The 23,014-nt window shown below is 40.0% G+C and overlaps 2 protein-coding genes across 3 annotated transcripts in view; one reads left to right on the forward strand and one right to left on the reverse strand.

Moving 5' to 3' along the window:
* The window catches only part of DOCK1 (dedicator of cytokinesis 1), a 545,238-nt gene that overhangs the window by 281,768 nt on the left and 240,456 nt on the right, over positions 1–23,014 (reverse strand). The gene's annotated exons all lie outside the window — the stretch shown is intronic.
* FAM196A (family with sequence similarity 196 member A) overlaps positions 14,566–23,014 on the forward strand; it is a 61,774-nt gene continuing 53,325 nt past the window's right edge. Inside the window, exon 1 of the mRNA XM_019555688.1 lies at positions 14,566–15,128. The gene's annotated coding sequence lies outside the window, so the exon portion shown is untranslated. The remainder of the gene's footprint in view (positions 15,129–23,014) is intronic.

A 23,014-nucleotide genomic window follows, 5' to 3' on the forward strand; every position in this document is an offset into this window, starting at 1 on the left:
AAGTTCTTTTAAGGGACCCAGCAATTTTTAGTTCAGTACAAATAAAATTGAAATAAAGGGGGCTACTACCATGGCACTAACATTCACATTCTTTGTCAGCATTTCTAAGAGGAGACATGTTGTTATCCCGTTAAAAATACAGCAATTTCAGACAAAGGCACAATGGAAAATGCTTCTAAATGCTGTCTGAGGCACCACAGTTATTACTAAGAAGTCGGTATTTGGCCATAATCACCATTCAGAGGTATTTGAGATGTATCAGGTATTTACTATGCTACATATTGCAAAAAAAACTGTGTTTGCTGCTTTGTTGCAGCTATTAGGAAATGCTGCATCTAATGACAACATCTGTATTCATCTCCCAGCTCCACTTGGCTCAGAGTATGTGCAGAAATCCCAGAGGATTCTAAACAAAAAGGCTCCAAGTGATATAGCCAATACACTCTGAATTCTCAACAGATCCAATTCTTCCTCCCAGTATGCAACAGCATCTATGCCTCTCACTACAAGCTCCCAGGTTTACAGTATTTGCCGAGGTCCACTCTACTTCTGTAACCACATGACCTTTATTCTCCATACCGTTCACTGACAGAAATTAATGTCAGGTATCAAGCTTCTCAACCATGTTGATTAAAGCCTCTTTGATTCAAGCTTTCACTAATTATGCAACTCAACTGAAGAATCTACTGATGGTTAATATTTAAAATGCTGAATCGTTACCTGTTTAAATATTTAAAGAAATCAAGTATGATACAATTTTTTACACTGGAGATAATTTCTAACAGGACAGAGACACTTCTGCATTTCCTATATTTTAAACCATAAAGAGGCCAAGAATTGATAATGGTTTCACTTGGGAGTCTACTGTCATTCACTACATCTCTGTATCATTATTACACTTCCTTCATTCATTGTGAGCCTCTTACTCTGTGCAACCCAGATCATTTCAATATGGTGTTCTCTATAATTACCCACCAGATTTCTGATATAATAAAATACATGGGTTCTTTTTCTATTTGAGAGATGACATGCAATCGTATGAAGTTTAATACACAGCAATGGTAGACAGAGTAACATTTTTGTATTAACCTGTAGATTTGGCATGTTCTGATTTGCAAATACTTAACCTTGTGTGTGGGTGAGGTTTGTTTTTTTAAACACATTTTATAGCTACATAGAGATTTTTTTCTTCTCTTTCTTTACCCTTACAGGTCCAAACATTCAACTAAGGCACCAACTATCTAAAGCTTACCCCTTTATTTTCTTGCCCAAAAGCCTGATGTTGTCAATAACGATCATAGTGGTAACATTTTGTGCAGCAAATATTATTTTTTAATTTTTATAAGACAACATGCTGAAAGACAGGTGCTATGTTAACAATGAAAGTTTCCAAATAATTGACAAAAATTAAGCTGTTTACAGATGTAAACCTCCACGCCGAAAAAAAACAAAACAGTGTTTTACTTTAAACTCCACGTGCCCCTGTACCAAGCCCAGTGCATGCCCAGAAAAGGCATCGTGTTAGTTGGACCTGGTTTGCCCAAAGTCTGTATAAGTCAGGCTTTTCAGTGGGACTTTTATCTAATAATGGATTGAACCTGCATGAAGAGAGGGAAGCCTATATACAACACATTACATGACGTACATGATGTATATAACATCACTTTTTTATTATATGGCTATTTTCAAAAACTATAACTACAAATACACATATGCACACACACATATATATACATGCACATATATACATCCACACACATGTATATATACATATATAATAAAAAAGTGATGTTATATACATTCTGTACATTTCAAAAATAATTAAGTCCAGAAATGAATGCAAGTTAGGCAGCTGCTTTACGTTCTTGGTAGGCATATGTATATAACATAAGCGACTACGTGAGTCAGCAAAATCTGATACAGCAGAAAATCTCTACTCACAGAGATTCAGATTTTTAATGAGTACGACATCCGTATATGTTACAGTAGTGTGACTTAGTTATGTATAGTCATTCTGTTGAGCTAAGTTCTCATTGATATGGGCAGCTTTCACTCCCAAAAGAGCTTACATTTATTTTAACATTTTATTCTGTTTCTGTAACTTTGTCTTTTATTGTAAGCTGTCCTGAGCCTTTCTGGGAAGGGAAATACATAAATCTCATAATTAAATATATATTTAATTGTCTATGTTTTTTCTTAGAACTTTGACTTGACCAGCCTCACCTCTCAAATACAGGGCTGCTGTTAATATCTGGAATTTGATAAGCACAACTTCTTTTCCACCATTTGTATGGGCTGCTGTATGGGTTTCCATCTCACATGGGGATACGTACAAATATGAAAACTCATTTTTCTCTTATAATGTTTGAAAATAATTTAAGCCATCTATACTTATAATTACAATTTGAAATAATCCCAAGTAGTCTCTTCAATATACCCTAAACTGGGGCTGGGAAAGGATTTTAAACTGCTTTAAACTGTTCAATAGTTCCCTGCTTAAACAGAAGTCATATTGGCTCCTCATTCAATGAAATCAGTTTAGAAGTGTCCTGTCAAGGGAGAAAACTTCAAGCAGGTGAACATGTTCACATTTCTAATAAGAAAAAATTACAAATAACTTAAAACTTTAAGATGGAAAGGAGAGCGTGGTCCAAATTTTATACCACGTAAGAATTGCAAGCCATGTTTGAATACAATCAGAACTATAATCAGATACTTTCTTACAGAATAATATTTCTTCCTTTATCATTAAACATAACTTGTGATATATTTCTATGATTCTATAAGATGAAGAAACAAACATGGACAAACAAAATATTAAGAAAGCATATATGCTACCTCGTTAAAAGAATAAGTTTCATTATATCTCCTGCTTTGCAAGATATCTTAATAAAAATATAATTGTACATTTGCTGTTACTGAACAAATTGAACAAGGTGATTTATTATTAGGATAGGCACAAAAGATTTCTGAAATGCAAAGAGAAGGCCTATAAAGGCACAAATCATCAGTAATGACGACAAGCGAAACTGCCTTTCAAATATGAACAAAATGCAGCCATTTAGACTATCATATATCATGGTCTCCCAGACCCTCATTCATTTCCAAACTGGACAGCATCATAATTTAACCAGTGCTGTATTTCATATTTGTTGAGAGTGCCTTTATTAGGTAAGTATTTTCTTTACCTTGTTTACAGAATACAAGTTCTTTTCAGGATCCCAACTACCTGAAATCTGGTACATAAAACTTTTCAATTAAGCAAAATTGTTTCCTTCACAACTGTACTTGTACTTTTAACATTAATTTTGGCAACACTGATGTTAGCTACAGAACTAGTAATAACATGAAAAGCTCGCCCTCCGACCCACCACATCAGGACTGCCCAATCTTTATAAATAACTAAGACTAGGTACGTGTTGCACTTAATGTGCTTTAAGCGCACAGAAAGCGCTTTACAGCTGTAACAGAACAGATGTTTATGGCACATAAAGCACTTTAAAAATGGCATATCCCACTTTAAGTTAACCCTAGGTGGATGTGTACTAATCTAAAGTGCTTTCTGTTAGAGCACTTTATCAAATATCTGTGCCAGGATCCCATCGAGGGTTAACGTAGAGCATGAAATCTTCTCAGAGCTGCTGAAGCCCTGAAGACCTTTCTCCTCCAGCCAAGCCACACTGAAGGACTGCCCAGCTGGAGCTGCTTTAGGGACATAGACCCAAGGAGTTCTTCCCCTGCAGCAGCCACAGCAGAGCTGGGCTGCATGCAATGCAGCTGCTGGCTACAGCTGTCAAGAGGCTTGTGGAGAAGGTAGCTCTTACCCTGTACAGACCAGGCCAGCCACCCCAGTCCCATGGAATGGGGCCCCCATTTTCCCCCTCCAGCCCCTGGTGACAGTCACAGGCTGGTAGAAGGTGGAGGACTTGGCTGGGGAGACGGGCCACTCTGGCAGTCTCCTGGGAGGCGTGCAGGAGTCCCCCAGCAGCCAGTGAGGCCATGCTGTGAGCCCTCTGCCCCCCTACCAAACAGCACATCTGTTTAGTTCGTTCCTGCTCTAAATTATACTGCTTTAAGTAAAGTGTGATAAATTAGAGCGCTTCAACCAGGGGCTTTTTGAATGTCTGTACTTAGCATAAAGCATTAACATTTACAGTGTTAATGGGATAGTAATGGGATAGTATTCAACTAGAACTCACTTGGGAATTTTAGCTCATGAAATTTGTTGTTTTATTGTTCTTTCAATGATCTGTAAAATTAACATTAGGGATTAAATTCTAGCAATGCAAGTACAGAGCAACTACTAAAGCTAATATGATTAATCTATATTTTTAATATTAGAAAAGAGCAGAATTTCATCCTAATAAACAGTCATAGCTATTTAATTTAGACTAATTTAAACTTAGATTCAATAACTTTAGTTATTATAGAAGTCCATGCATTTACATGGTTTGATTTTATGAATGTTAACAAGGTTCTTTGTCTGCCTATGTCTTTAGACCAACATGGCTACAACCTGTAACCCTGAAACTACAAGGAAGATATCAAATTAATTTTAAGCTCTAATCCTGCAAATAAGAGGTATAACTTAACTCAGTTGTTACGATTTACGCTAAGAAATCTCCTTCAGAAGTCAAACCATAATAACTGATGGCCTCTATTCAATATATTACTAAAGCAGATATGCTTACACACTAGCTCATAGTGTGTAAGCATATCTCAAGCATATAATATCCAAGCATATCACCATCTTTAATGAACTTATCCTCACAATATTCTTATATGGTACATCAGTCCCATATAGTCCCATATTATGCCCATTTAACAAGTAGGGAACATGGAAAAACTAAAGGGCCAGAACCAAACGAGGAATAAGTTGCTTTAAAAGGTCTTAAGAGAACTTTAGGGGTGCCTGTAGACATGCCAAAACACTGCTCTGATGTGCTGTAATTACTAATTAGCTAATGTGCTGAATTAGCATGCTCCAGCCAGCCTCCGCATCTCATGTATACAAGTTCCCGTGCTTCAAAATGGCAACAGGGCGCTTTAACTAACATTCATTCCACAAGCTTTAGTTAAAGAGCCCCTGCTGTCTTTCTGAAGCACAGAGATACCGATACACGAGACGGTGCAGCACTTCAGAGCCATTCTACTTAAGTCCCTCCCCACCCCCGGAATATGTGCAAAAACGCCCAAGGTGCCTAAAACTTCCTGCTCAAGAGCTGCCTAACCCTAAAGATGCCAACACTTAAATAGATAACTCCCTTTTTTGACCTGCATATCCCTTAGACACCTGCAATACTGCCTTATGGGCATATGCCTTATATGTATAGCAGCACTGCTGATGCCTATGGCAGAACTGTGCCAGTCTGAGCAACTAAATGCACAGCTCCTACTATAACTCCATGAAGGTCTGGAAACTAAGAAAAAAGGGACCTAAGTTCTCTAACAGGTCAACAACATTTAGTTCAGCAGAGTAAACAGCTGGGGGAGATGGTGCCCACCCACCTTGTATATGATAGCCTACTGATTATAGCATTCTCCCAGAATGTGGAAGATCTGGGTTCCATATTCTTCTTGGCCTGAGGGGATTCAAACCCAAATATCCCATCTCCCACGTGTGATTCCCAAATGACCAAGTTTCAGGTCTGGCTAGGTAGAGACCTTGGCTTCAAGTCCCTACAATCAGGACTGATTCTGTTTTATTTTTAAGCGAAGACTGCTCAGGCTAGGTACAGGCATTCAAAAAGCTCAAGGCAGAATCGATCCAAGTTACATGGTTTTCTGAAGGCAGTGTAGTTAAAATCAGTACTGAATAGAACATACATTCACCCAGAGAGGGGGGAGAGCAGGAGGGAAGCAAATCTTATACCAGGTTCTTCCATTTTTAAACCAGTCTATGTGCGCCGAACTTCTGTTTCATTATAGGTATAGACCAGTTTCGGATCACTCATACTGGTAAAAGTGTAATGTCTGTACCTGGCCTCAATGTGAAATTTATAAGCAGTCCAGGTACCTCTTGGTGAGTCTCTGAACTACATAGCTATAGAATCAGGCTCCTTCTTGTTCCATAACTCTTATTTTCATATCTGCAATGGCTTCAATGGCTTCAACAGTGAAATAAAATACCTCCCAACCTCAGTCTACCTACTTGCATGGTTATTCAGACACTCTCCTGTGAAGTGGGAAATACAGATTGAATCCTTGAGGCTGGGGAAGAAGAATGTGCTCATCTTGTAGACATGGTTATCTCACTCAGTGGTACACCCAACATTACACGTGACAGAAAACCAGTCTAAACCCAAGTCTCCCAAATCCAGCCTAGCATCACAACCACTGAACCATCATTTCTTGTCTAAGTCAACTGCACACTTTCTTACAGCAAGGAACCTCTTTTAATACTTACTGCTTCAGGACTTAGGCAAGGCAAGCATTGTTTCTGTTTATCTTAGCAGAGAAAAATTCATAGCAACAAAGTTCAAGAACCACAGGCAAAAGTTTTGCCTTCCCCATTTCAGTGACAGGTAAATTAAATAGATTTAGAATGGAAATCTAGGCAAGTATCACAGTGCAGGAACAAAGTAATGACCTAATTAATGTCAGGAAGACTCAGTAATATGAAAATAATTCCTTTTAGCAGAAGATCTAATGACAGTATTGGTCCCAAATGCTTATGATAGGAACAGCCCAAAAATACAGTTCACGCTTGCATGTTTCAAATGAAAAACAGCTCTCTGTTTTAATGTGAAAAAAGGACTGGACAAGATCCTGATATCAAATCAGAATTGTCCTAAATTATGTAGTCACAAGAATTTAATCATGTATATAAAGTTAATAATTAACCTAATAAAAATACTTAAATTGTAACAAATGGCAAGCATAACATTTCCAAAATGAGGAAAAGCACTAAGTGTTAATAATCTTGTTAAAAATGAAGGATAAATCCTCTGCACAGTTTTGCCACTTGATATGTTCCAAATTACTTGAGATAGAAAAGGGAATATGAGAATCAATTGCAATCATAAAACACAAAGCAAATATGACAAATGTCTACAACATACTGCATGACAATAGTTGAGAACTGAACAAATACTGACATGCAATTATTCTGTGACATCCCCACAGCTTGAGTTACCTGGAGAGCTTGACTACACTTCATAGAAAATTTTGACAAAATTAATTCCCTCTCTCCCAGTTTATCAAGAGCTTTGGAAAGCAAGAACCTTTTTTCCTTTGAATGTGAGATTTGGTTTCAACTGTAATTTTGAACAGACCCCAAATTATGTACAAACTCTGTTAACCACACACACACTTGCTATTCCTTGGGCTTACTCAGAGTGATCACTTTAGTCACATGGAATGTTTTGTTTCCACATCATACATTTTGAATAAGAAGGTAAGGACATGTGGATGCAATACAGCTATAACTGTAGCATTCCCATTTTTCTGTACCTCACCTTAACTCTTTGCTGAAACACAGGCCCGAGTACTTCCAAAAGTTACATCTAGAGGTAATTAATGAAAAACATTGAAAAGCAAGTGTTAATATTCTCTCAGTAAATTTTCAAAAAGAGACTACTGGACTCTCAGTTATTTGAGTATTATAACCACACATTAGTTATAATACAAATTAGGAACTTGATGATTCATCTCAAATCTTTTTATGCTCTTATCATCATCATCATTTCACTAGATGTCCATGCACTTAACATTCTTCAAGTACCTTTCATTTAATTTTACAGAACTGTTTGTGACATCAGGTTGATAAGTGTTGTCAGCAAGTAGATTACTATAATTTTTTTGTTATAAATGTAGCACATTTTTTGCAATGTTAACTACATAAATTATTATAACTCTTCTATTTAAAGGCATAACTGTGTCACTAGTGACAACCACCAATTTAGCTTTGAATCCAGTATGGCTAAAGAAAGTGACAAACTTCAAAAGAAACAATAGCAAATTTAAGATACCATCGTACAATGACAGCATTGTTCTTTCTCAAAACATAGGGGAGGAAAAAACCTACATTGATGAGTTTAGTATAGACTTTAAACAAGTGTTTTTTATAACAGTGCCAAGGCTGCACCTCAACCAGTGAATATATGGGTAATATAGAAACTGGGTTTTTTTCTACACCAGAGTTTCCAAACATTACTTTGCATGCTCTAAATAACGCATAATAAAAATCCCACATTTCAATCTTAGTCATGGTAAACTCATAAAGTAGCATCAACTGCTTTTTGACATTATCTGAGAAAATTAAAATAAAACGGCATATTTACAGGTATTTGAGTATGTTTATTAACACGTTGCATACCTCTTAGCACCTAGTCCAGACAAAATAGTGGCATTTAAAAATGTATTAGCTGATGATAAACAGCCCAACCCTTAGGTTTGACAGAAACTGATCGCACATTTTCAAGGAGTTAAATCTTGATTTTCCTAGGTAAGTATTAACTTGTTTTTAAACAGATTATAAACAGTGCTAATATAGGAAATAATTTTCACATAAAGAAGTCAGAGTGTGCAAAAGATGCAAAGATATTTTAAGATGACCATAACAAAAAATTAGGTACGGTTCTGCAGTGACCACATGTCACTACATGACCATGAGTTCGAAGTCTACTAGCTCATTGCCAGCCCTTGAAAAGCAGAGATACAATGTGGTCACTCCATATTGATAAACTGGCCAAGAACTCAATGGTGGCTTGAAAAAGAAGGGATGACTGAGCACTACGTTTTGGGTTTCTATAGAGCATCACAAATGCATTGTTTGTCAAGAGCGAAACACCAAGTTTCAGAAAACAGAGAGGTAGGCTAGAGACCAATTTGAGACTTTTCCATTTCATGGAACCTCTGGTGGCATGGTCACTGAGTGTAGCCCCCAAAACCAGCTCTCTGCCTTTACTTATTTGACATTTGAAGGGAAGAGCATACATATCTGTATCACAAGTGCAAGCACCATAGATTAAGTCTGGCAAACTGTCACATAGTTAGGCAGCAAGCTGTTGTACATGCATCTCAGGCACATGCAATCTGCAATTTGTAGAATCAGCTATAGTTGGTGTGGTGCATTTTGGGTTGTCTGTTTTTTCAAACAGAGTATAAGAAATGCTGGTACAGTAAATAATTTTCAGTCACATTTTTAGTGACTGGAGAGATCAGAATCTGTCCTCTAGAATGAACTCATCAAACAATGTTTAGTTAAAGTGCCCCGTGCCGCCATTTTAAAGTGCGCTTGATACACACAACATACACTCCAGCAGACTCTATTGAGTCCGCTCCGAAGTGCTGTAATTACAGCGCATCAGAGCACCTTCCCAGCTCATGTCCAGGCACCCAGTGTCTGCTATACGGCTTTGACATACTGACCTAATCAAACAGTAACAGTTAGGATGGTCCTAGTCAGACCACCGCGGACAGAATGCCAAACAGCTCTTGAGATTTCCCAGATGTGTCTGATGTTAGGACCCAGATTCTCAATGGTCCACTTGGAAAGCCTTGTCATTTTGTGGTAGCACAGATGCTGATACTTTGGCCTCATCTGGGATCAGACAAGAAAGACCCTTCAGTTGTAAGATGAGCCATTAATTGTGACGTAACATTTATTTAAAAAAGGATGGTCTAGCTAGGGAGAGCAATGGGAAGAAAGACCTCTTCTTTTTCCTCAGTGATGGAAACCAACTCCTCAGTTCCTGTAATACGGACTCTACTATCTTCAATAGTACCATGGCAACATACTGTAGAGTGCAGGAGCATAGTTTATTAAGTGGGTTAGACTAGGTTTTTAGAAGCTTAGCCAGTACTTAGAACCTGGTTTTATGTGCCAAGTCAAAGGGGCTGAAATGTGCCAGAGGGCCGAAAAAAACCGCAATGTCAACCTTGTAAGGTACCGGAATGCCAGCATGACAGAAAAACAAAACCAAGGGCAGGGGGTACATGCCGGGATGCACTGCATATTAATATAATTAATCATCACACATTACTTTTCTTTTTTTAAACAGTAAATACCAAGTCTTCTAAAAATTCTAAACCTGGTGACAATAAATAAAACTTCATATACTACCTTTGTTTTGTGTATTTTTTTTTTGTTAAGCATGTTGTGATGAGAAAGAGAAAAGAGAGAGAGGGAAATAGAAAGGAAAAAGGAAAACAGAGAGAAAAAAGGAGAGAAAAGAGAAAGAGGTAAAGAGAAAAAGAACGGGAGAAAGAAAAAGAAACAAGAGAAGAGAGAAAAATGGGAGAAAAAAAGAAAGACAAAAAGGAGAAAAGAAAGAAGAAATAGAAAAAAGGAAAGAGAAAAAGAGGAGGGAAGAGAAACAAGAGAAAGAAGAGAAAAAGAATAAAGGAGAGAGAAAAGGGAGACAAAAGAAAAAGAGGGAAAGAAAGAAAAAAGGAAGAGAAGGAGAAAAAGAAGCAGAAGAGAAAAAAGAGGGAAAGAAAAAAAGAGAAGAGGAAAAAAGAGAAGAGAGAAGAGGAAAAAAGAGAAGAAAAGAAAAAAGAGGAGAGAGAGAGAAAGTAAGAAAAGAAAGAAAAAAAGGAAAAAGAGAAAGAGAGGGTGTCCCTCACCACCCACCTCTCCCACCGCTACCGTCTGCAGCTCAGGCCCAGTGGTCCATGGCAGCGTCCGGCAGAGGAAAGTAGTGACACCCCAGCTGCAGCGCATGCCCAGACCCCAGTCTCACCCACTCCAGGGGCCTGGCCAAGCTGGAGGCCGCAGCCTGGGGATAGGGGGCAGGGTCGGCAGAACGAAGACAATGCCATCCCTGTCTGCATTCTTCTGACTCACCCCCCAGTTCCTGCCATCATGCTGGGACCCCTCTGGCTGCTCTGCTGGAGAACCGAGAGCAGCAACTTAAAAAATGTATTATTTTTTTAAAGCAATTTCCTGGCACACCTCCTGGAATGCCAAGGAAAATGTCTCCACTAATTGCACGCGTGTCAAGGATTGCCTATCCCTGTGCTAGGTCATTCCTCAATAGTCTTTGCCAGTGTATCACCTGTGTGCTCACTGGGCTACGATATGACGCTTGACTTGCTAGTAGCAGGATTTTGGAGCTTGCTCCTTTGGGGTGAGATGACCCAATGACCAAGTTTTTGGTTTGGCTAGGTGAGGACACTGGGTTCAGGTCTCTATAATCAGGATTGATTCTTTTGTTTTTAATCAAAGACAGCTCGATTTGAAATGTATAAGCAGTCCAGGAATCTCTTGGTGAGTCTCCTAACTACATGGCTACAGAATCAGGCTCCTTCCTCCATAACTCTCAATTTCCTATCTGCACAGTGGCTCAGCTTCAACAGCGAAGTACAATGGCCCCCTTGCCCCACCTCGGTCTGTCCATTTGAATGGTTGTTCAGACACTCTGCCATGAAGTTGGAAATACAGATTACATCCTTTAGGCTGGGGAAGAAAGGTGTGCTGGTCTTCTGGGCACACTGAGGGTTCAACACGTGGCACAAAAACCACTTTAAATGCAAGCCTCTTGAATCTAGCCTGGCAGCCAAACCACTGAGCTCTCATTCCTTTGGGGCCTCAAGTCCTTCAGACTTCTCCAGAAGATGAAAGTTTCACATTGCTCCACTTTCACATTCTCAGCAGAGTAGGACAAGCATACAAATCATCTGCTCATATGATACAGTCCCCTCCCTCCACTATTCCTCCCCTCCTATGGAAAAGACACTTACTATGGGTATTTTATAGGAGTTGGTCAACCATTGGAAAGACAGGGTTCAAAATGCATGGGTTTGCGAGTAGGGCCGTGGTAGGGAAAAGAGGTGTGCAGGGAGATCTGACCAGCAAAACTCATTTCAGGTCACAATGGGCAAACAGAACAGTTCAGAAGCTGTTCTGAAGACTGGGCAGATATTGAAGAATTTCACCCTGAGCATCCAGTGACAGCATGCACATATGACCACAACACACATGCAAATTCAAAAAACTATAGTCATATAAGCACATGCACAGGCACATGCACATTTTCAGTGAAAACCACACACAGAGCAACAGAAGCCTTTAAAAAAAATATTACCATAAAGGAGTTAAAGTTGCAGAAATCCTTGTTCCTCATGCCTTCATACACAGACTAAGAGTTTTATTTCCAGAAACACTGAAATATTGGAAACCCAGCAAATGAACATGGAAGATCTTCTCACAAGAACTCAGCCTTACATATAAAGTAAATGTCAGAAAAACCAGGACACCGTGAAGCCAAGATGACTCTTTCTTCATAACACGACCTCTCTGTCCCTGGAAGTATCTTACTAAAAAAAACCTGTCATTTTGAAGCCCTACACAAGTCTCAATCAGGACCTCAAACCAAATACCCATGTGAACCTTCGACATGCTCTGTGCCTCACCAGTACTCTGGGAAACACTTCCTCCTGCCAGCCAAATATTTGAAGAAAAAGACTGAGGGGCAGGTAAGGGACTATGATCTTCCTGAGACTCCTCAAGAAATAGTCAAGGTAGTGAGATGATTTCAAGGATCATTTCACTTTTATTGTCTCTTAACTGCATCCCCATTTTAAGTCAGAACTGTTTGTATTTCTCTTTGCCATATATCCTGTTGATTTTTTGTAGAACAGTAGTTCTACTCATGAGTGTCTTTGCAGGAACAAAGGATCCATCCGTAGGGTGATGCATTTGGGAACTTTTTCCAGTTTGTTTATTTTTGCATAAGTTTTAGAGTAACATGGGGACTGACAGTCTGTTGCCATACATCTTATTTGTGCCAAGTGAGGTCAGCTCACTTCTATTGTGATTTAATTCATTTTATACCATTAGGACACTAGAGAATGTGGTTTACAGTTTGTGCTAGTTCTCTTCTTTTTCCATGAATGTTCCCAGAAAATAACAGCATTACACACTTGTCATGCTGACTGCTGCTTCCGTCAAAAGGGTTTTTTAATTCAACGTATGGGTTTTAACTTATATAGCATTACAAGGCTTCTTCTGCAACATTCTGTGATAGTATTTGTATAACTCACATGTTCTAGGTTTGAAGAGGGAATTGCTTCCACAATTGTTGGTACAGCTGCTGCTGTCAAAACCTTTTATAACTTAATTAATGAGCTTTATATATAGAAGCTATATATATATATAAGCCAAGTCATCCCATCATGCAGTTTCGCCAGTGCCTACGTGTCTGGTGCAGATGAGCACAACTTTTGCTTTGATATACAGAGGAATATGGTGGGAAGAGGTCCCTGTGGATACACAGGTTGTCATCCTCAGAGGTGTAACAATATGCCTGGGTACCTAGGGCAGACTGCCACACATGGAAAACAGCAACTTTTGGTTACCATCATGCCCTGGGCAAGATCACACAGCTGCAGCAGCATCCATTTTTTTCCACTCCCATGCCCCCAAGTCAGTGTCTGGGGCAGCTGCCAGTGACTCTGCCCTAGTTATGCCATTGGTCATCCCCTAAAAAGGGAAAAAATATGAAAACACTATGAACAGTGGAAATTCCTCCCACCCTCCTCTCTGCAAGCTGTTTGCGAACTTCCAAGAGATCACCAACTCTCTTAGCAACAGTGCCTTTCAGTCTCCAAATATACTAGAGTTCAACAGCAGCGGAGAAAAAAGCAGCAGCAGTTCTAGCCCCTATCCCAGAATACTAAAGGTCCATGTATTTAATACCACTGTAACAAGGGAAACAAGCAGCAGGTCCTGTCTCTTCCTTTTTAAGGCTTGGAGCAAACCTGCCGTAAAGCAAGTAGATGGGAAGGGCAGGTAAAGTGGCCGCCCTCTAAGGACAGCCTAATTTTTCTCAGGGCTCACCTAGCCACTGAACTTTGATCACAGCCCGCTGTTGGTGGAAAAACTGAGAGAAGTGCCTAGATTAAGATAAGGAGGAAGATTTTGTAGGATCCCTAAAGATTACTTCAACCATCTGTTGGTGTCAGCAGGAATTTTTCTACTATGACTTTTTCAAGAAAATTCAGCGTGTCAGGTTGGTTGTCTGTTTGCACCAGAGGGCCAATTAGGAATCAATAGTTTGAGGGTGTTCACTTAATTATTTTCTATTACAGCGAATGGTAATGAAGGAAGGTGAGGATAGGAGCTGGTAGTGGGGAGAAATTTTTCTCCGCATTTTCTCACCGATTTAAGGCATCAAAATAGGCTAAAACGCCGGTTGTTTTTCATTCCGCCATTTATCCATTCGCCTCCTCTGTCCTCTTAACGGGCCGTGCTCGTGGGTGCTCAGGCGGGGTCCCCTTCGTACCCCTTGCTGCTCTCCCGGTCGCCGCCCCCTGCCGAAGTGAACCCGAGCTCTGTGCTGCCCTCGCGCACAGCTCCTCAGCTCTCCTGCCCTTCTGAGCTCAGGCCTGCAGTTAAAATAATCATCACAACTAAAGGAAACCCTGACTTTTCTGCGATTCTATGGAGACAAACGGTCAGGCAACCCCAAAGCAGAGGCACGGGATGTCAGACCGTTCCTGCGTGCCGATCCCCAGGGCTCCTCCCCTTCTCCTCTGTCACTGGGCGCAAAACGCCACGAAACCGGGGTTTTGCAGCCCCGCATGTTCGGCTCAACAAGTTCCCGCCGCCGCCGCCGCCGCCGCGCGCACGAGGACTCTCCCTAGCGGAGAGGCGCTGCCAGGCGCTGCCTCCTTCCAGCAGCGCCCGCCCGGCTCCCGCCCATGCCTTCCCAAAAGTAGCAGGGATTCAGGCTCATGCGAGCATCCGCCTGCCAGGCAGGAGCCCTGCTGCGACCTGAGCAGCTCGCGAGCCAGGTCTGAAGCGGCGGCTGCTGCGAGGCTTTCCCCGCCGCCCGCTCCCCTGCCCGAGCCGCCCCCTCCCCCGCTATCGGATCCGAGATCTCGGGGAAGACAATTGCAGTAAATGAGGACATCGGAGGAGTGCGTGGCTGCTGCTGCTGCTGCTGCCTCTAGCGAAGGCTCCCTTGGCCACAGCTGAACAAATGTCTCGCTGTGCTACCTAAAGAGGTGGGGGGGGGGGGACCAAGTCTCCGGGAAGCAAAAGGTTTCCAGCCGGTGGTATCTTTGCAGCAGATGCTCCTGCAAGAGTGGATCGTTTCCCTGCAAGCTTGCAGAAGTGAACGGAGAGACATGCATCACAAAGGAACTGCACAGACCTTTACTTATTTGTAAGGCAGCGTAAGGTAAGGTGAGCTTTCCACTGCAATTAGACATGTCAGCATGAACTGTTCTGCGCCTCCCAGGACCGGAGGGATCCGGGAGCTCTGCGCCGTCGCCTCCCCGACACAGGCTCTCCTTAAATAGCGAGTACTTACATGTTTTCGTGATTAAAACTTCATCGTGGGAAGTGGATGGCAAAACGCTGAGCCTAAATATTTGGGGAGGAGGGAATGTTATGCAATAGTATATCTGGCTGCCTGGGAATAGCTGCTGCGTCCTATAACTTTCATGACAGATAAGGTGAGAAGGGCTTGGGGAAAAGATCACGGTCCATGTCCAAACCATGTTTTTGTTCGAGAAAAATACCACGGTCTCCTCTTATAAAAATACTTTGCCAGAAGGTCAGTACTTAGACCATCCCCAAAGATGCACAAAGTCTTGCAGGATTGATTACAACTAACTACCACTGCTTTTTAACTTTGATATTAGAAAGTCCAAATAGATCTGTAGTGAAGAAAAAAATTATACCTCTCCATAATAACCCATAGTAAAGGAAATATTTCCTAGCATCTTTCCTTCTCAACTTGGTGTGCCATACTTTATTTAAAAAAAAAAAAAAAGACACACACATTCTCCGCCCCCCCCTCCCCCGCAGGCTCTGAAGCTGCAGGCATTTTCTGAACTATTATTAATGTTGGAAAATAGTGGTCCTCACTATTTAATATTCCAACTTCCAATAATCTAACATATTCAATTGGAAATGACATGAAAATGCAGCAAATGGGACAAAAGGTAGCACCAAAGTCAGAGAAAGAGAGAGAGACCAGGACCTTGCATCTTGCTGCTTCATGCTGAGCGTTTCTGTCTTGCGTCTGGTATCACTCAAATAAAAATCCTCTCCTGTGACCTCAGCATCTCTATTTAATACAATGCCACAAAAAAAAGAGCTCCAGCAATCAAGGGGAAAGTAGGGTTGCAGTTGGCTTGGATCTGGGGTGGGGAGGGGGAAGGGATCATGAAAAAAATAAATTAAGGGCAGCATTCCAATCTGGAAAGCAAAGAACAAATTCTCTGTGCTTGTGTCAATACCTCCCAAGGGGTCTGTCCCAGAGGAACTGCAGCCCCTTTCTCTGCCACAGGAGTCAGAATAGGCAATGAAGCAGATTAATTCGACCTTGTATGTCTAAACAGCTTAAATTCTGTGTGAGCATCACCGAGAGAAATTTAACTCATTAGGTTCTGTGATCAGGAAGTTTGGAAGGACCCATTTTGGTAATTCTCCAAGACTGTATTATTGTACTACTGAACGCTGACAAACAACAACAGTAACAGGTCACATCTGTATACACTGGAGATTTATTCTCACTGTTTCATTGTGGTTACTGTTCATATTTACAGTCAGGGTCAGGGATGCTGTACATATCAAGGTGAACAGTGAGATTCTGGAAGAACAACTATCAACTAAATCACATGACATGGCCACTCTAATGTCTATTGCACACATCCAAACATTTTCCAAATCACAAAAATATTAGAAATTCCCAGCATGGAGATCAAACAGCCCTATTCTTATTTTTTCATGTTAGACTTACTGGTATTCCACCAATGTGCTAATATTTTACTTCACTACCTCTCTCTGGCTAGATAGACGATTTGAATTTGAAATTTAAAATGGATCTTATTCTCTTTTATACACTGAGCAAATAGCCAGAACGTCTTCTGAATGCTTTACTAGGTATTACTATCTTAGCATCTAGAGGCTTGCTCCCTATACAGATGCCATCTGTACTCACGATGAATCTATTAAAAGTATATGATGAACATTTCAAATAAAATATTCACTGAACAGCTTTTAGATACAATTACTAGTTGTAATTTTAATGTGCTACTATGTTTAAAGCATTCTGTCCACATCTAATTTTTTCATTGTTGAAAGCTTACATTAAATGAAAAGCCTTTATTTTGGTAAGGACATCATGATGCCCTTGATGAAAAATATCTGCTCTAAAGGACAGTTATCAATGCTTTTTAATTTAACAGGATGGACAAAATATTTTAATAAAGAGAGACCCTCTTTTCCTTTAAAAGACAGTAAAATAAGGTAGGCAACAGCATCACAACCAAAGTATTAGTTACTCATTAGGAGGAATAGTATTTTAACTGTTCAGCACTTAACATTCAATGCACAGGTCTGCTCATTAAGCTAACAAGCAACTAGCTTACAGGAAGATCTGAGTTTTACAAGTTAACTATTTCACTGACAGTCACTATTTATATTGAAGTAAATCTAATGGAAGTAACAAATCTGTAGAAAAGGAGGATGCTAACTCTCATTAAAATTAACCTGTGTAAAGAAATTACTGTCGGCAGAACCAAGAGTCTCTGCACAAGTGACTAATCACAAACCATGTGTATTCCTCTTAACATGCACCACCATGGACAGAAATCTATTGGTCACCACAAGAGACTGTCATATTACTTGGAAATCCAAACCCAACAACAGATTGCATGAGTTGTATGATGAGACTAACGCATTTGTTGTGTTTATCCTGTCCTGCAAGAAGATAAAAGCAAAAGTTACACAATAATATAATAAAACAGTAGCTCTTGTAATGCCCACTGCTGTGACCAATATAGTAATGACAGCCAATGAAAACTATTAGCTTGCCAAAATCCATGCTAAAATGCAAGCATAGCCCCGCAAAGCAACTGAGCTGTGAAATCTCAAGGCATTTCCTTATCCAATCAGTGTCAGTTTGGATAGGGACCAGTTAGCTTGGGTAATCACACAAATTGTGCCTACCTGAGGCAAATTACAGTGAATCTAAAAAATTTTAAAACATAAAGACTCCCTAGACAAAACTTGCTTAAATTATTTAAGAAAGCGTTATTTATCTCATGTCCTATGATAGCCGCAATTTAGGTAACTGGCTGAAATCCCATGAGAGGCACAACAAAAACATAGAAGCAAGACACCTATTTTGTAACAGAGGTTCTTTACACTATATTGCATCTACTTTTCAAATGCAGGATTTTAGAGAAAGAGATGCAAAGCATATGTTAGGGAAAATCCTGGTGTGGTAAATTTAAGGAGAGCTGCAGGTATTGGATCTCTCAGGAACTAGTCCCTTCCAATTACTTTTATTGTAATTAGACAAATTGAGCATAATATGGCAACATGAGATGTCAAAAATGATCATCTATTCAAATCCAAATATTTCTTGAAACCCTTAGATTCATTATTAATTATCCAGTATATGATCAGAAGCATTTTTTCTTATTTTGGTAGCACATCACTTCTTTGAAATCTACTTAACTGCACATTTTACTATGCTCAGAAATAGAATCTCTATTGATCTCTTCATGTTTTCAGAGATAGTATTACTTGTTTATACACACGTACCACAAAGTCATGGTGATCAATGATTTTAAAATCAGCTGTTTTTCAGTTATGCATATGAGCAAAAATCTCATAGGTAAAGCTAACTGGTTGTAAAAAGAACTTTTCAGAGACCTAAAAGCTCATTTTGATGCTCCTCTGTGCATATTTTTTTCCTTGAACTGAAGAGAGATATTGGGCCCGATTTTCCTCTCATATCAGTTTGAGACAGGTCCACTGACTTAAACGCAGTAAACTCTGCTTTACACTAAAAGGTAGGCCAAAAAGGAATCAGGACCATTTTATATGTCTGAGTTATGAACAGAAATGGACTTGAATACACTGGGATTCCAGATCCACACTCTGTGGTTTGGGTCCCTTGTTAGGTATATTATAGGCATCCTACTCACAAGTGAGTAGAGGGTGTCTGAGAGGAGTTTTTGTTTTTATTGGGAAATGGTAAACTGTTAAAAACAACAGATTCCTAACTTTAGGCTATACCATATGTCAATTCCCAACTTCAATAGCTGCCTACATCAGTTAGCCTCCGAACTTAGCCCAAACCAAATAGGACTATATTAAATAGCATCCTCATCAATATGATGTGCATGCACATACATCTGACCAGGCAAATTTAATTTAAAAGGAGTAGTTCCATTGACGTCACTGAAACCGAGTAAGGTCTTACAGGATTCGCCAAACACGGTCTCTAAAACAACGTGGTTTAAATACAAACCACTTTAAAACTTAAATTGCTTTGCTAAGTTTTATAATGGAGCTTCTACTAAAAAAGGGCATATTCTAATTGAACTTTAGCATTAACTGAAATGCAGTGCACTAAGGATGTATCTCATACATAAGTAGCCAGTGAAAACATTATTCACCTATCCTTTTATATTTCATGTCCAGGAAAGCAGAATGGAGCAGCCATTCAGTCACGCAATAAAACATTCCAAGGGAGATCTGAATTACTCCGAGATAAATAACTCACATTCTTTGCACAAACGCTTAACTATTAAGTTGTTTACCTTTCAAAGATCTCTTTGTAAAGTGAGATCTTCGCTAAACAAGTCTGCAGTCCTACACTTTTAAATGGACCAACAACATATGAGCGAGCACATTTTTCACCTAATCTCAAATGATCTGCATGGTGCATGTAATATTAAATAACCCCCAAATAACCCTCCCTCTTATGGCTACAGGCCAGAAACTGGTCTCCAGCTGTAAGAGACGTTCGGCACATGAAATCAGTCTATACCTATAACAGAACACAAATTCAGCACACACAAGACTGGTTTAAAAATGGCAGAAGCCAGTCTAAGATTAGCTCCCTGACCAAAGGATGAATGTGTACTGTGTTCACTACCCATCTAAAGTATACCAGTTACAGAAAACCACATAATGTAGATCGATTCCTTCCCAATTTTTCTTTTTTATCCAATACTATGAAGCCTCAAATGCACAGCAGTAGCACTTGGAAGTACTCAATACAATCCCTGTTCTTAACTGTTCAGGATTGAGGAGAGAAAGGTGTTTACTGGGAGGAGGGATGGTGTTCTGACCACTAAGGAAAGTTTTTTTTAACTACTCAGAAATCACTACTCAAATACTACAACTGTATTATAACTTATTAATATGGTGGTGGAGCTATAAACTGACTTTTTTTCAAAAATAGTGCAAATAAGATTTTTTTTATGATCTAAAAGATGAGAGGATAAACAGGGCAAACACGATGGATGCAAGCTGTTCAAATTCCATGGTTATTCCTTCTGCAAACTATGACAACTGTTAAGTATACCAATTTCTAGAACCATTATAAAAGAGACATATCACTCAGCAAGAAGCTGACATAATGTATAAAAGGTATATGTGATAGAAAGAAGATCTGGTTACTCCAATTAATCCTTTTCTCCACGGCTTATCTGATATTTCCTCCCACTCACCGTTTCATTTTTAAACTTTCAGGAAATCTACAGTTTCTGACCATTAACGAAAAAAATGACAAAAGATTCCAGCCGAAGTTACTTAGATACCGATCACTTAAGCAATTCAGTGTGAACAATGAAAATAAAAACCTACATTTTGCAGCAAAAAATTAACAGTTAAAGATGTAACAATACATTTAGTGTCTCAGAACTTCAAAGTTTGCTTCAAGTACATTTCACACAAAAGACAAGATTATTTTAAAGGGAATCACTTAAGAACATTTTTTTTTCCATTTTTATTTACTCACACAGTATATGTACTCCCTTCCCAACAAAAACTCATGATGGGTATTTCAATTTTGGCAAAAAGAAAAATAACTACATAGGCTATGATATCTGCATGAGCTACATTCAGCAAGTAGGCACTTCAATCAAAGCAGCCAATCATGAATATAATCATGATTATATAACTTAAAGTAGTGAAAACTTTTGCTAGGCTGACAGGGGGCTACACCTTTTAGTAAACATATAGACATGGACATACAGATAAAATTTGCTCAGGGTTGCAAGACTTAACTAACTTAGCTAAGTCTCATTTTCAGAAGCGACTTAGCCCACACCTACATAAGCTGCCAGTGCCTCACAGCACTTTGCTGCTCTGTGAGAGTTGACTACTAAACCTGAAGTGGTGGGGCTGCATTTAGGTGGTTAATTAGCATCACTGAGCAACAATGCCCATTAGTCCACCCTTTTGCTAATTAGCCACACAGATATGACTATGCTGTTTCTGATTTAGCAAGTGGCCCTGGTTTAGGAGGCAGTCTATACAGAATGATACAGGATACTTAAGGACATCACAACCAGGCATGGGAAGTTTACTTTATCAGCATGGCCTTGTGCACTTAGGAACCTAATGCCCACAGAAAGGCTAAGTGCCGTAGCATATATTTATACTGAAATCCAGAAGTGTCACTCACATTTGTGTAGACCTATCTGAGCTTGGCTAAACTACTGGTTTAAAGCTAAGTAGCATAAGCTGTACAAGTTTGCCAAATACTTTAGATATATATGCAGCAGCAAGAGTCCAAGCCACTGCAGCTACATTATTGGTGCTTGAGTTATGTAGTTTGAAGCTACCTCAGGTATATCCACACAGACTATTATCTTGTCATTTTAACACTTGAACCCCAATAGAGACATTCATTGACTAGCTTCTTGAAAATGAGACTTGAGATTTGCTGTGCCAATGGAAGCAATGCCTAAATGCCTATATAAATTTTTAAAGAAGTCTTACTAAGAGTGCAGGAACAAACCATCCCAATGCTCATGAAGACTAGCTATGGCAGAAGAGCATCTTGGTTTAGCAGGGAACTTTTCAGTAAACTAAATCACAAAAAGGAAGCTTATAAGACATGGAGACTTGGACAAATAACCAGGGAAGAATATAAGAACATTGCTTTGGCATGCAAGGATGAAGTCAGGAAGGCCGAAGTGCAATTGGAGTTCAGCTAGCAAGGGATGTGAAGGGTAACAAAAAGGGTTTCTACAAGTATGTCAGCAGCAAAAGGAGGATTCCAAAGTGTCCATCCCTTACTGAATGGGGGAGGCAACCTTGTGACAGGGGATCAAAAAAAGGCTGAACTGCTCAATACCTTTTTTGCCTCAGTCTTTACAGTCAAGGTCAGCTTCCAAACTGCTGCACCTGGCAGCACAGTTGCAGCCAACAGTGGTGAAAGAACAGGTTAGGGACTACTTAGAAAAGTTGGATGTGTACAAGTCCATGGGGCAGGATGAGATGCACCCAAGGGTGCTGAGGGAGTTGGCTGATGCGACTGCAAAGCCACTGGTCACGATCTTTGAAAACTCATGGTAATCCAGAGAGGTCCCAGATTTTTGGAAAAGGGCAAACAATGCCTATATTTAAGAAAGGGAAAATGGAGAATCCAGGGAACTACAGACCAGTCAGCCTCACCTCAGTCCCTGAAAAAATCATGGAGAAGATCCTCAAGGAATCCATTTCTGGGAACTTGGGGGAGAAAAAGGTGGTTAGGAACAGTCAGCATGGATTCACCAAGGGCAAGTCATGCCTAACCAACCTGATTGCCTTCTAGAATGAGGCGATCAGCTCTATGGATTCAGGGAGACAAGTCGATGCGGTGTACCTTGATTTTAGCAAGGCTTGTGATAGTCTCCCACCCCATTCTCGCAGTCGAGCTAAGAAAGTATGACCTGGATGAATGGATTGTAGGGTGGATGGAAAAGTGGCTGAAGCATCAGGCTCAGACACTAGTAATCAATGGGTGAATGTCTAGGTGGCAGCTGGTATCAAGTGGAGTGCCCCAGGGGTCAGTTCTGGGGCTGTTTTTGTTCAATGTCTTATTCAACGACCTGGAAAATAGCGTAGAGTGCACCCTCAGCAAATCTGCAGATGACACCAAGCTGCGGGGAATAGTAGATATGCTAAAGGTAGGGCTAGGATTCAGAGTAACCTAGACAAATTGGAGGATTGGGCCAAAAGGAACCTTGTGCGGTTCAATAATGACAAGTGCGAAGTCCTGCGCTTAGGATGGGACAATCCCATGCACCAGTACAGGCTGGGGGCTGA

Source organism: Crocodylus porosus, unplaced genomic scaffold (assembly GCF_001723895.1).
Source record: "Crocodylus porosus isolate Cpor-Errol unplaced genomic scaffold, CroPor_comp1, whole genome shotgun sequence".
Lineage (NCBI taxonomy): Eukaryota > Metazoa > Chordata > Crocodylia > Crocodylidae > Crocodylus > Crocodylus porosus.